At 34.7% G+C, this 12,659-nt stretch overlaps 1 non-coding gene across 1 annotated transcript; it reads left to right on the top strand.

Annotated features, from left to right (window-relative positions):
* The first annotated feature begins 12,153 nt into the window (after positions 1–12,153).
* LOC141603936 (small nucleolar RNA R71) lies at positions 12,154–12,260 on the top strand. The gene has a single exon (XR_012525771.1). It is a non-coding gene; the product is annotated as a small nucleolar RNA R71 (small nucleolar RNA).
* The last annotated feature ends 399 nt before the right edge of the window (positions 12,261–12,659 follow it).

Raw genomic sequence — 12,659 nt, 5'->3', positions numbered from 1 at the left:
AATATGATATAAGGATGGTATAAATTCGTTTTTATGTTTTCCAGGAGGTGTAAATTATTTTTCTGGGTTAAATGATAGATTTTAAGATACCATGAATTTTCGTGGTAATTATTTTGGAGTTTTAGTATTTATTTCGTAATTTAAAGTATTGACGCAGTTTCTGCGATTATAGCGATTCTGTTCGGTTTTAATTATGTTAAAAATACTAAATAAAATTGTAAATTTACAATATTTTAGTATATGGAAGAGACATGGAGTATTAGGTTGTGTATAAATTTGTAGGTCTTCAATCATTATTTTCGATTTATGGTGTATTTTACAAGTTTGATGAAAACCGTTGTTAAATCTGTCAAATATGTTCGTCTGTTTGTAAAAATCATATCACCTGTTTTTATTTCGAATTTGCAAAAGTGTAAAGAATAAAATCCTGTTATTTTAAAGTGTGGAGTCCGCATAAAAAAATTTCATAATATTTAGACTTACGGTTTGGTCAGAATAAATTATTTGTGAACAGCTCGCCTGTAAAACGCATTTCTGCCTTCTCTCAAAGATTCATTTTTAAAAGATATTTTGCTTTTGATACAGTAGCTAATCTTTTTCTCAATGAAGATTTATCATGTTTAATTATGTTTCAAATTATGCCTTGCCTTCAAATATTTTCTAAAAGTGGATTTATGAACTGAAACATTATGGGTGACGTTTTCTGACAGTTTTTAAAAATGAATTTTTAGACCCCTAATACTTTCCTAATTTAAAGTTTGTTAAAAAATGAAAGTTGTAGCCAAAAGCTACGGAAAACCATGAAAATTGGCCTGGCGTCATTTCGATTTTTCTTTAATTAATTATGAATTTTACAATATTGCTGTTCAGTTTTACAAACTAGTGTAGAACTCCGTCTCATTAAAGCCTAAGTAATAAGTCTTTACTAAAGTACCTTAAGTCAAAGGATGGTTTTTAAAGTTTAATTTCAGTAACTTAATTTATTTAAAGTCCTTAAATAAATTTTATACTTTTGGTTTTAAGTTTAAGTTTTCGAATTCGAAGAAAATAAAAGTGTAGTTCACTTACGAACCTTTGAAATAATATATTTTGAATAATATACTATATCACTTGGGATATTTTTTAAGTTTGGAGTAATGAAAGTAAAGGCAAAGAATAATAAACTAAGGCATACGGTTTTACTAAAACAGCTATATGGTTGGGTATCCTGCGGGCGGTACAGATCGTCGTAGAGTCATGTACATGTACTTAGACTAGGACTTCGCACTGCGTGGTAAGTCGTGTCCTATTATAATTTGTTGTCTAGTTAGTGAGCTTGGAGTTGGTCATCTTAGCGTGACACTGGGTTCCCGAAACTAGTAAAGATGCTGCGGTGTCAAAAGTATAGCTAAAGTAGATATCTAGCCTGAACTAAATTATTTCCATTCTATCTTTTGAATATTTTGCTTTTTTAAGCATGCAAAGACGTTGGTTTTAACGTGATTTGGTAATCATATTTTGTTACTTATGTTTTATAACATTTCAATTTACTTTGATATATTATTTGCATCGGTAACATTTATATCATGTGATATGGTTTGGGAGAACGTCGAGTTACTCCCCATCGATTGTGGTCGTTATGTTTATAACATGACAGGTATTATCTTTGTTGGGGATTTCTGTGTGAGCTAGCGAGTAGTTTGCAGATCCTACTCTGTTTTCTGCTTTCTTTTATGGTTTTTAGTTTTAACACTTTTGAGGAATTTTATTTTCGCCCTTTTTTATAAAAGTGGCATTTGTTTAGACTTAACCATTAAATTTTATCCTTGAGAATTTTATACATTCTCAATTTATAACAGTTAGAACTTTTATCTTTGTGTATTTAATCCCATTCGACAGTGTTTCCGCCACTGTTTTGCACTAGATTTTATAGGGGATTACAGTTGGTATCAGAGCATCACTGCTCCCGACGCTCACACATTGATCTTTAGGAAAATGCCTAATAAATGATTTGACTAAATAAATGATTTAGTGAGAGATGGGTAGAAACCATAAGGACTTGAATGTTAGTTTATGTGTTTCTGCAAAATCAATGACTAGCATTGAATCTATGTTTTGTTTTTTTATTTTCTCCGACAAAGAAGATGAAAGAAGATGGACGTGAACGTTATGTTTTTACATACCAGAACGCGATCTTTATGGTGATATTGAACTCGCTCAACAACCTAGCTAACCGCTTGGAGAACTTGATGCCACAAGGAAGAGACAATGGTTGTTCCAGCCCAGATTCAGTTTTGCTCAAGGTACAGACCAGTTGGCCAAGAGAGAACTCAAGTTCCATAATGGTGCAGTACACCCAGAGTAATTACACTGTGGATCTGTTAGACGAAGTGACCTAAGACTCGTGTGTTTATTTCTCTACAAGAAGATGGTGCGACCTAGTGAGCCCTCTTGCAACTCTAGAGCCTTGAAAATCCTTCTCTGGTCTCAGACCTTGTTAGTCTATGATCATCTTTCTTCTTCCTTTACTTTTTCAGCCTTAGCTGCTTCCTATATCCTTATTATAAATTTTCATCTCCTATTCTGATGAATTAATCCTTCTTTGTGATTCCTCCACATTGGTATCTATTCTCTTGAGATTCATTGGTTAAACTGACTCTTTCTTGGAGAAATGTGACGGAAGTTAAGTAGGTTTGAGGTCTAGTGAAGCATTGTTACTTATGGTTTGAGGATAGTGAGTTTTACCCTTAATGTCTATCTTGTAAGAACTGTTATTTCTTGAGGATTAACATGAATGGTGAGTAGTGGATTATGGAGTTAGAATTTTGGCGTACTTAATGGTTTCGGATTATAGGTAATTTACATATTTTGGACTGGAGGTGATTAAGGTTTTATAGTATCCATGTGTCATTTTTGGTTGATCTAGATTAATCTCAGTTTCTATTCTTATGGATTTAGATTGTTGAGTTCTGATGTAAGGTTGTAACCTTGGAACTTTTGGTTGTGTGACTTGTCTTTATTTGGGTTGTTTAGTGTTAACCTTGGAAATAAGGAGTGTCTTAGCTCAACTGCAGTTTGGATTGATTATATTGATTTGAAGAATTAGAAACCTGAAATTGGGAATTATGTATACATATCATATCTTAATGTCTTAACCTTATTACTGGTATTTCTCGGAGGAATATTTTGGTCCGAACTACCTTAAAGGAAATTGTTGTTTGATGACCTTTTATGATCGAAATTGTTGCTTGGTTGAGTTCTTAACCCCCTAGCTGTTGCAGTGTTATGATTGGGAATTTAATGAACTTCTAAAAGACTTTGATGGACTTCTAAGAGAGCTCTATCTTTTTAGATTGTACTTGTAGATATTAGAGGTCTTGTTGCTTTTAGTTCAGAGGAATCATCAGAGCTTTGTTAGACGATGTTTCTGTTTGGTGTTTCGAGGAGTCTTATGGATTTGATAACTTGAAGAATTTAGTTAGTCGATTGGATGTTGAAGTACTTGATGGATTTTTACCATAATGTTTTGAGAGGATGATCAGTCATGTAAGGATTTGAGATGGAAGTTGTGTTAATCGACAATTTTGGAGGGTGTAGACTAGGAACACTACTACAGATACAGGCTATAACAACGGTCAAAAACCGTTGTTATATAAAAAATCGGACGTTGTTAAAGCGTCCGTTGTAGAAGGTTTTAACAACGGTTGGTTTACTTAAGGAAACCGTTGTTAAAACTATTAACCACGGTTTTATGTATAAAAACCCGTTGTGGAAAGTGTGACTCAATTTTGGGGGGAAAGTTATAACAACGGGTTTTAATATACAAAACCGTTGTTATAACTAAAGACAACGGGTTGTTTTAAAATAACTGTTGTTGTTTGTTCTTAAAAAATAAAAAAAAAATTAAATTAAATATTACTAGATGCATGCATAATTACGGCCTGTTAGAATTCCGATGCATGCATTATTACTGACATCACTGTACATATGAACGGATAATATGGAATGAGAAGGGTTAGTAATAGGATTTGAAGCAGCATTATTGAGAGATATGATGATGATTATGGCACAACTTCCTAACATATATATTAATTAAAAAGCAATTAACTCAACCCACACATTGCTTAGTATAAATACATTGCATATCTCAACTAACATTTCCATTATCTCATATATTCATCTCCAAACTCTAATCGCTAAAACAAACTCTACTTAATCTTTCAAATCAAACTCAAAAACTCTAAGAAAATGAATGATTTCATCCTTAAGACTCTTACCATGATCAAGAACAACAACAACTTCATCCGCCGGTTCCTCCATATTGAGGAAAGTTTCAGGAGCTACCTTGCGGATGCTCGATGCGCACTGAAGCACGCCAAAGAAGATGGCTTGACGGAGCAAAGCGATTTGCGGCTATATGACGATATAGCAAGCTCGCCGAACGGAACCTCCAAATAGCCAAGGAGGAGAGGACGGGACGATAGAGCAGAATAAGATCCTCTATGAAAATATAAGAATTGCATTTTGACATATGTAATTTTTTTTTAATTTATGTATTTATAAATATATATATATATATATATATATATATATATATATATATATATATATATATATATATATATATATATGTATATATATTAATTATGTTTATCTTACTTCTTCATCTTGCTTCTTCATTGTTTTACTAACTAATTATGCGAACAATACTTAAACAAATAACATAATGGTCGATAAAAACACATACATGCAAAAGAAATAAATAGAAAAAGAAAATAATGACGATGAAACTAATAGTGACGGCGAGATTTACCTGATAAATACAGAACGTAATAGACGATTAAATCACAGTGACGGCGAGAAGATAAAGCGACGATGAGAAAGAGAGAAATAGAGAAAGAGAGAAAGAGAGTGTGTATGTGTTTTGTGTTTGTTTGTCTGCTGTGTTTGTGATTGTGTATTAAGGGTTGTGTTTTGTGGCTGCAGCAGACTTCTGTTTGTGTGGTTTATAGTATGGAAGGTATTGACAACGGTTATTAAACAACAACCGTTGTGAAATAAGTTTTAACAACGGTTGTAAAAAACACCCGTTGTTAAATAAGGTTTAACAACGGGTTTCAAAAATAACCGTTGTGATTACTTTTCACTAACTTTGCGCCAATTTTGCGCCAAATTATTAACAACGGTTGTTAATGTGTGACCCGTTGTTAAAACTAATAACAACGGTTTTTATAACAATACCCGTTGTAATTTATTTTAGTAAAATTCGCGCCATACATTCTACAACGTCTATTGTGATTTTCGTGAATAATCGTTGTTAAAGGGGCGTTGTAGTTGCCTGGATTTGTAGTAGTGGAAGTTTGGCAATTCTGAGCTTGACAACTTAGTTGCCTGAGTTTAATAACCTTGGTGTTGTTTTCGATGGAAATAGAAAAAGTTTGGGTTCCATAGAGGAGTCGTACCAAGAATCTTGAGATCTTCAACCGCTTCTGTAATCCTTGAGAGAGCTTTGTATAGCTCTTGAATCTCTCATTCTCACTTCTTCACCCGAGCATCTCATTACTACCTTAACCTTGGCTTAAGTTTGAAAACTTTTACCTTTAGCCTTTTTCCTCGAATATTTCTGTTTTATACAAGATTTGACTCCAAAGTTTTGATTATCTTGAAAATTTTTGATTTCAAAGTGTTAAACTTCTATTTTCGTTTTACTCTTGGTTAGTATCTAAATTTTGTCTTGTCTTGAAATGTTTTTAAAACTCGTTTGAAAGTATTTCGGAATTGTTTCAAAAATTTTTGTTTGGATGCTTCTAAAACTTTCAAAAGTTATGTTGTATTTACAAATTCGATTTGTACAAAGGTTTTAAGTAAATTTTGCACTCCTTCTTTTGAATCTCGAGATGTTTATCCTCTTTCATAATCCTTGAGAGAGTTATATATGACTCTTAAATCTTTCTCTCCCTTGCTTTAGTTTCAAAACTTTTGTCTTGATTTACCGTTGATATTTTTCCTCGGATATTTCCATTTTATACAAGAGTTTCTGCTTTTACAAAGTTTGGTTCTCGGAAATTTTAATTTTGATTTATGATTTAAAAACTTTAATTTCATAGTTAGTGTTACTCTGGATTAGTGTTTAAACTTGGTTTTGTTTCAAAATGTCTTAAAAGTCGTTTGGAAATATGCTGGAATGGTTTCAAATAAAGTTATTTAATGCAAAAAAAAAAAAAACAAAAAACATTCAAATGTTATGTTGTATATAAACATTTGATTTCTCGTTAACCTTTTTCTTTGAGAAATTCCATTTTACACAAAATATTTTGACTTCTATAAAATATTTTGAATATCTTGGAAATTTTGAATTATGACTAGCTTCAAAGTTTTGAACTTCTCGTTCTCTTTTAGTTTTGGGTTATCATTTAAATTTGGTTTTGTTTCGAAATGACTTGAAATTCGTTTGAAAATACTTCCGAATTTTGTTTTTCAATACTTTGATGCCTTGAGAAACATTCAAAAGTGGTGTTGTATTTCAAAATTTATTTGTTCAAAGGTTTTAAGTAAAATTGGCACATTTACTTTTGAATTTCTACATTGGTGGATGCTAGGACTTGTCATTAAAGACGTCTAATGACCGGTTCAGTACTTGCTGATGCACGGTTGTAAGATTTGATTTTTCCAATGTTGACTTACCCTTATCTTGGACGACAGAATCCTGGTTCGCGACAGTATTCCCTCGTTCCGTGAGATGAGATAAGTGATTTTTAATAGTTCAATTTTGAAAACTGGTTTAAAAATTGTATGACCTCAATGATGATTTCTCGAATTTAAGTGTCAACTGAAATGATTTAAAAAAAAAAAATATTGTTCTTTAAATTTTGTTTTCTACTTTTAAGTTTCGAGGACGAAACTTTCTTTTAGTGGGGGAGATTGTAACACCTACCATTTTAATAAATCTCATTTATTTGATTTTCGTTAAAGAGGTTTATTTTTATTTCTTTTTATACTAATTTTGGTTTAATGTTTTATTTAACACCATTTTTATTAATTTTAGTCCTATTTTATAAATGGACCGACTTTTAATTATATATCATATTTTTATAAAATGGCAAAATGATTCTGGTTCATCACCTTTTTGGATAGTGTTAATAGTAATTTTAATACAAAGCATTTTATACACTTTGTATTTATTAAAACTTATGAGATAATATTTACATCATCCCTTTAACTTCTTCTTATTTAAAATATTTATTCTTATTTAACATGGGAAGATATTTTTGGTTGTTTAAACACCCATTTTGGCCAATCAACTTAAAACTTTTAAAAAACTTTATTTCTTATTTTAGTCTCTTATAAACCCTACCCTTTTATTAGGGTTTCATCAAAACAAAAACAAAACAAAAATCATATTCCTCCCGCTTTCTTTACGTTTCATTCTTTCTAAAAAATTTACGTACGTGCTTGCCTTCTTGCTTCTTTATTTCCGGTTAACAAATTATTCTACGTACGTGCTTGCCTTCTTGCTTCTTTATTTGGATCGGCCTTCTCTCATCATCCGTTCATCCTATTCTAAGGGTAAATTGATTACTCTTATCTTTCTTATCCTAGTTTTTATCAAGATTAATGATTCATATGTTTTACACATATGTAATTTATGTTTTTAAAGTTTTGTAGAGGAGCTATTGAAGGCTAGCATATGTGGATTCGGATTCGTAACAAGGTAACTACGACGTTACTCGGTATTACATCGATTTAATTGTTGTAGTTGTATGTATTATTGCATTTTTGTGGTTTATAAAGATTTATTCATTAATATGATTTTTGAACCATATAATTTCTGATCCCTTAATGTTTATAATTTATTTTAACTATGTATAAATTTTATTTTGTCAATAGGAATTTATTTGGTTGATTTGCAAGTTTTATGATTAAACCGATTAATATGATATAAGGATGGTATAAATTCGTGTTTATGTTTTCCAGGAGGTGTAAATTATTTTTCTGGGTTAAATGACAGATTTTAAGATACCATGAATTTTCGTGGTAATTATTTTGGAGTTTTAGTATTTATTTCGTAATTTAAAGTATTGACGCAGTTTCTGCGATTATAGCGATTCTGTTCGATTTTAATTATGTTAAAAATACTAAATAAAATTGTAAATTTACAATATTTTAGTATATGGCAGAGACATGGAGTATTAGGTTGTGTATAAATTTTTAGGTCTTCAATCATTATTTTCGATTTATGGTGTATTTTACAAGTTTGATGAAAACCGTTGTTAAATCTGTCAAATTTGTTCGTCTGTTTGTAAAAATCATATCACCTGTTTCTATTTCGAATTTGCAAAAGTGTAAAGAACAAACTCCTATTATTTTAAAGTGTGGAGTCCGCATAAAAAATTTCATAATATTTAGACTTACGGTTTGGTCAGAATAAATTATTTGTGAACAGCTCGCCTGTAAAACGCGTTTCTGACTTCTCTCAAAGATTCATTTTTAAAAGATTCTTTGCTTTTGATACAGTAGCTAATCTTTTTCTCAATGAAGATTTATCATGTTTAATTATGTTTCAAATTATGCCTTGCCTTAAAATATTTTCTAAAAGTGGATTTATAAACTGAAACATTATGGGTGACGTTTTCTGACAGTTTTTAAAAATGAATTTTTAGACCCCTGATACTTTCCTAATTTAAAGTTTGTTAAAAAATGAAAGTTGTAGCCAAAAGCTACGGAAAACCATGAAAATTGGCCTGACATCATTTCGATTTTTCTTTAATTAATTATGAATTTTACAATATTACTGTTCAGTTTTACAAACTAGTGTAGAACTCCGTCTCATTAAAGCCTAAGTAATAAGTCTTTACTAAAGTACCTTAAGTCAAAGGATGGTTTTTAAAGTTTAATTTCAGTAACTTAATTTATTTAAAGTCCTTAAATAAATTTTATACTTTTGGTTTTAAGTTTAAGTTTTCTAATTCGAAGAAAATAAAAGTGTAGTTCACTTACGAACCTTTGAAATAATATACTTTGAATAATATACTATATCACTTGGGATATTTTTTAAGTTTGGAGTAATGAAAGTAAAGGCAAAGAATAATAAACTAAGGCATACGGTTTTACTAAAACAGCTATATGGTTGGGTATCCTGCGGGCGGTACAGATCGTCATAGAGTCATGTACATGTACTTAGACTAAGACTTCGCACTGCGTGGTAAGTCGTGTCCTATTATAGTTTGTTGTCTAGTTAGTGAGCTTGGAGTTGGTCATCTTAGCGTGACACTGGGTTCCCGAAACTAGTAAAGATGCTGCGGTGTCAAAAGTATAGCTAAAGTAGATATCTAGCCTGAACTAAATTATTTCCATTCTATCTTTTGAATATTTTGCTTTTAAGCATGCAGCACATTGGTTTTAACGTGATTTGGTAATCATATTTTGTTACTTATGTTTTATAACATTTCAATTTACTTTGATATATTATTTGCATCTGTAACATTTATATCATGTGATATGGCTGGGAGAACGTCGAGTTACTCCCCATCGATTGTGGTCGTTATGTTTATAACATGATGGTATTAGCTTTCTTTGGAGATTTTTGTGTGAGCTAGCGAGTAGTTTGCAGATCCTACTCTGTTTTCTGCTTTCTTTTATGGTTTTTAGTTTTAACACTTTTGAGGAATTTTATTTTCGCCCTTTTTTATAAAAGTGGCATTTGTTTAGACTTAACCATTAAATTTTATCCTTGAGAATTTTATACATTCTTAATTTATAACAATTAGAACTTTTATCTTTGTGTATTTAATCCCATTCGACAGTGTTTCCGCCACTGTTTTGCACTAGATTTTATAGGGGATTACACTAGAGGTAGCCTCAATAGTGCTCATCTTCTCAGCTGCACTCTTCTCGGCTCCAGCATCCGCAGAACTCAACGGATCAACATGTCGGACATCTTCCCACTCAATGACCTCTTCGAACTCGTCGGAATCCAGATCAGACTCTGTTACTTTGACTGGCTCATCTTCGGGCTCCTCATCCGTGCCATAGCTAAGGCATCCTAGACCGCCTCTTTGAACTATTGCCTCCTTCACAGCTGGAGCAACATGTAGCTCTTCCTTCCCCAAACCAGCTCCTGCAATATCTAAAACAGAAGAATCTTCCTCCACTTTGCTCCCAATCTGGGGCGGAGGTGTCACAACATGAGTAGGGGTAAAGATAGGCATATCAGGAAGTATAAAATAAGATTTCTTTTCAGAAACCGTATTGCAAGTGACGGGCCACATGGGGTCTTTCTTCCTAGCCGTCTGGGCAAAGACAATGGAATGCTTGCCTACCTTAAAGGTCAAAGTACCCGAACCAACATCAATAACTGCACCAGCAGTGTGCAGGAATGGTCTACCCAAAATGATAGGAATGTGGGCATCTTCAGGCATATCAAGTACGACGAAGTCAACAGGGAAGAAGAACTTCCCTATTTGCACGGGAATGTCCTCTAAGACTCCTATTGGCTGGACCGCAGAACGATCAACCATCTGTACTGTCATGTTCGTGACTGCAAACCTATTCAACTTTAACTTCCTAGCAAGATTCAAAGGCATTACACTAATACTGGCTCCTAGGTCACATAAGGCTTTCTCAATAGGAAAGGTGCCAATATTACATGGGACTGATAAACTACCTGGGTCTTCTAGCTTAAGGGGTGCAGTATGGGTCAAATAAGAGCATGACTCCTCAGTGAGTGCGATAATGTGCACAGTTTCAAGTGACTTCTTCTTAGACAGTAACTGCTTCATGAATTTCATGTAAGCAGGCACTTGATTGACTAACTCAAGAAAAGGAACTTGTACATTTAAGCTACGGATAACATTTTCAAACTTATTAAATGATACCTGTTCCTTCGTCGGCACTAATCTCTCCGGATAGGGGGCTGAAAGTAGCAACTTAGCCCTCTCCTCTAAATCTCTCATGCCGGCATCGGTGGATTTAGGCTGAAAATCCACCGCCTTCTCCTTGTTGTAGCTTGACCCTTCTTCAGACCTTCTCAAATGTGAACCATTAATCGACAAAGGGTCTTACTTTGGAACCGGAACGGACCCATCAGCAGTCGGGTCTGTCCTCAATATTTTCGGGGCAGTAGTACCCTGAAACCAGTGGTCCCTCAAGTTATCGGGCATCGGAGGACAAAAAGAATTACTATCAGCAGCACTATCAGTCGATCGACCAGGTTGGTCAGTCGATCGACTGACTTCTACAGGAACAGTAGCTTCTGGTTGTCGCGGACCAGTCGATCGACTGGGTATGTCAGTCGATCGACTGACATCCCTGCTGATCGTCTTTTTCTTGTTTTTGTTCGTCACAGCCTTCTCCTTGCTTGGTTCCGCCTCATCCTTTTCAGTGACGTCCTCAACCATAATGGGCCCATCAAGGGTAGACCCACTCCTCAAAGTAATGGCATTAAGGGTCTCCTTTTGGTCCGTTTGAGTCGGCAAATGTCCCGGAGCTCGAGTTGTATTCTTGCTAGCCAATTGGGAAATTTGGCTCTCTAACATCTTCATCCCGGCCTCTCTAGCCTGGGATTCCTTCAGCAACAAATTCTTCAACTCATTGAAATCAGAACCTTGGGCTTGTTGCTGCTACTGTGGGACATACGGAGGCTTTTGGTACTGTTGTTGCTTATGAGGAGGCACATAATTCTGCTGCTGCTGCTGCTGTGGAGGTTGAGTTGGATTCAAGACATTTTGGCTACTCCACCTCAAGTTTGGGTGGACATTCGGCTCATAGTAAGTGTTTGTCTGCCTATAATGTTGAAAGGCAGCACAAGACTCAAAGGGACTAGGACAATTGTCTGAAACATGCTCCTCAGCTCCACATCTTTTACAGACGAAAGGGCCGTCTGAGACAGCATTTACATGGTAAATGCCTCCTTTTGAAGCTCCTCCCAACTCGTACTTATCAAACCTCGCCGTGAGAGCTTCTAATGCAGCTACAGAAGGAGATTCTGCAGCTCTCCTTTGATTTCCCCGGGAATTCCCATACTCAGCTTTATGGGTGGCCAAGTCATCAATAATTTTCCACCCCTTAGTCTCCCCCGTATTCTCCTGGAATCTGCCATTAGCTGTCGCGTCCAGGATAGCCCTCTGATCGTCATAGAGCCCATTGTAGAACTGATTGCATAGGCTCCATTTCTCAAACCCATGATGCGGAATGGTTCACACCAGCTTCTTAAAACGGACCCATGCTTCGTGAAAGTTCTCATCAGGACCCTGTTTAAAGCTCGTGATCTGAGCTCTAATGGCATTTGTCTTCGAGGCAGAGAAGTATTTCTTGTAGAATGCCAAGGCCAAAGAATTCCAGTCGGTGATCCCATTAGCAGCTCGGTCCACGTCTCTGTACCACTCCCTTGAAGCATCGCGGAGTGAGAATAAAAACATAGTCTCCTTTATCTGGTCCTGGGTCACACCGGTCGGCGGGGGTATAGAGCAGCAACAATCGATAAATATCTCCATATGCTTGGCAGCATCTTCATTTGCAGCTCCCCCGAATTGGTTCCTCTCAACCAAGTTGATATAAGAAGGCTTCGGTTCGAATTTCCCATCAGCTCCCGGTAATTCGAACCCCTTGTATAGATTTGCAGCTGTCGGCTCAGAGTGACTCGCTATAGTCGCTTCTTCAGCCATCTCTAGAAAATCTAGAGA

Source organism: Silene latifolia, chromosome 9 (assembly GCF_048544455.1).
Source record: "Silene latifolia isolate original U9 population chromosome 9, ASM4854445v1, whole genome shotgun sequence".
NCBI classification, from domain to species: Eukaryota; Viridiplantae; Streptophyta; class Magnoliopsida; order Caryophyllales; family Caryophyllaceae; genus Silene; species Silene latifolia.
This window is presented reverse-complemented; position numbering and strand designations above follow the sequence as displayed.